General features: G+C 38.8%; 1 pseudogene across 1 annotated transcript in view; it reads left to right on the forward strand.

Moving 5' to 3' along the window:
* Nucleotides 1-952: 952 nt before the first annotated feature.
* The window catches only part of LOC147554762 (DNA-directed RNA polymerase subunit beta'-like), a 2914-nt pseudogene continuing 1366 nt past the window's right edge, over nt 953-2500 (forward strand). The window contains exons 1-2 of the transcript XR_015235611.1: nt 953-1403; nt 2161-2500. The exon at nt 2161-2500 is cut by the window's right edge and continues 1366 nt beyond it. The product of XR_015235611.1 is annotated as a DNA-directed RNA polymerase subunit beta'-like (transcript). The remainder of the gene's footprint in view (nt 1404-2160) is intronic.

Raw genomic sequence — 2500 nt, forward strand, 5'->3', positions numbered from 1 at the left:
ATAGATTATTACGAGCCATACTTGGCATTCAGGTATCCACTGCAAAGGAAACTTGTCTAAAATTGCCTATAGGTGGCAGAGGTCGAGTTATTGATGTGAGATGGATCCGGAAAAAGGGGGGTTCCAGTTATAATCCAGAAATGATTCGTGTATATATTTCACAGAAACGTGAAATCAAGGTAGGTGATAAAGTCGCTGGAAGACATGGGAATAAAGGTATCATTTCAAAAATTTTGCCTAGACAAGATATGCCTTATTTACAAGATGGAACGCCTGTTGATATGGTCTTCAACCCATTAGGAGTACCTTCACGAATGAATGTAGGACAGATATTTGAATGCTCGCTCGGGTTAGCGGGGGATCTGCTAGACAGGCATTATCGAATAGCACCCTTTGATGAGAGATATGAGCAAGAGGCCTCCAGAAAACTAGTGTTTCCTGAATTATATGAAGCCAGTAAGCAAACAGCGAATCCATGGGTATTTGAACCCGAGTATCCGGGAAAAAGCAGAATATTTGATGGAAGAACAGGAGATCCTTTTGAACAACCTGTTATAATAGGAAAGTCCTATATCCTGAAATTAATTCATCAAGTTGATGATAAAATCCATGGGCGTTCCAGTGGACATTACGCGCTTGTTACACAACAACCCCTTAGGGGAAGGGCCAAGCAAGGGGGGCAACGGGTAGGAGAAATGGAAGTTTGGGCTCTAGAGGGATTTGGTGTTGCTCATATTTTACAAGAGATGCTTACTTATAAATCTGATCATATTAGAGCTCGTCAGGAAGTACTTGGTACTACGATCATTGGAGGAACAATACCTAAACCCGAGGATGCTCCAGAATCCTTTCGATTGCTCGTTCGAGAACTACGATCTTTGGCTCTGGAATTGAATCATTTCCTTGTATCTGAGAAGAACTTCCAGATTAATAGGCAGGAAGCTTGATCGGAATGAATCAGAATTTTTCTTCTATGATTGACCGATATAAACATCAACACCTTCGAATTGGATTAGTTTCTCCTGAACAAATAAGTGCTTGGGCCAATAAAATCCTACCTAATGGAGAGATAGTTGGAGAGGTGACAAAACCCTATACTTTTCATTACAAAACCAATAAACCAGAAAAAGATGGATTGTTTTGTGAAAGAATTTTTGGGCCTATAAAAAGTGGAATTTGTGCTTGTGGAAACTATCGAGTAATCGGAGATGAAAAAGAAGACCCGAAATTTTGTGAACAATGCGGGGTCGAGTTTGTTGATTCTCGGATACGAAGATATCAAATGGGATACATCAAACTGGCATGTCCAGTAACTCATGTGTGGTATTTGAAACGTCTTCCTAGTTATATCGCGAATCTTTTAGATAAACCTCTTAAAGAATTAGAAGGCCTAGTATACTGCGATGTGTGATTTGATCAAAATTATTATTTTACAGATTGGGAATAAGAAACTGTCATCCCATTCAATCCAATTGGGATGCCCTGACTCTGACATGTCTCTTGGTGGAGTAACATGAAGCTCAGAATTATGGGTGTATTTAAGACTCCCAAATAAAAGGGGAATTGATCTATGGTCGATTCCGTAAGAGATAAATAGGAATTGCTAGTTGTACCTCGTGAAAAAGACTTCTTTCGTGGAATTAAGCATTCCATTTCTTTGAGTTTAGAAAGAAATTCTGTTCCAATAAGCAAATGTGGCATGGTTACAAGGGCCTATTCATCGCATATAGGCTTTAATTTAAAGGGCATCATGTCATAACCGTCGAGGTGAAGTAGAGACCTAAAAGATCAAATGGAATGATACATAGACAAGTAAATTCCTTATGAATTCCAAGGTATTCTTTTAAGGGGATTCAGCATTCGAAGGAAAGTAGACTACTCAAGAATTTAACATTTCATTTATGTCGTAATTGAAGAAGGAATTCAGAAAATCTAAATAAAAGATCTAACTAAAAGAAAAGGAAGAATGAATCAATGAAATGTTGGTTGGCCCTGACTGGGAACTTGAGTAAGGAGTAGATCTTTGGGGGTTTTCTAGAACAAAATTTGAAAGTGAGAACCCCTTTCTTTATCTTTATTTGGTGTAACTACTTGAGCTGGATGAGAGGAAACCTTCACGTCCGGTTTTGAAGGGGGGAAATCCTATCGGAACCTATCCCAATTTTTCTTTTGCTAGGACCGTAGCTAAAAAACCTACTTTCTTACGATTACGAGGTTCATTCGAATATGAAATCCAATCCCGGAAATACAGCATCCCACTTTTTTTTACTACTCAAGGCTTCGATACATTTCGAAATCGAGAAATCTCGACTGGAGCAAGTGCTATCAGAGAACAATTAGCCGATCCGGATTTGCGACTTATTACAGATTATTCGTTGGTAGAATGGAAAGAGTTAGGGGAAGAAGGGCCCACTGGTAATGAATGGGAAGATAGAAAAATTGGAAGAAGAAAGGATTTTTTGGTTAGACGCATGGAATTAGCTAAGCATTTTATTCGAAC

Source organism: Eschscholzia californica, unplaced genomic scaffold (assembly GCF_041429995.1).
Source record: "Eschscholzia californica isolate CP2 unplaced genomic scaffold, dmEscCali1.0.p SCAF_200, whole genome shotgun sequence".
Taxonomy (NCBI): Eukaryota; Viridiplantae; Streptophyta; class Magnoliopsida; order Ranunculales; family Papaveraceae; genus Eschscholzia; species Eschscholzia californica.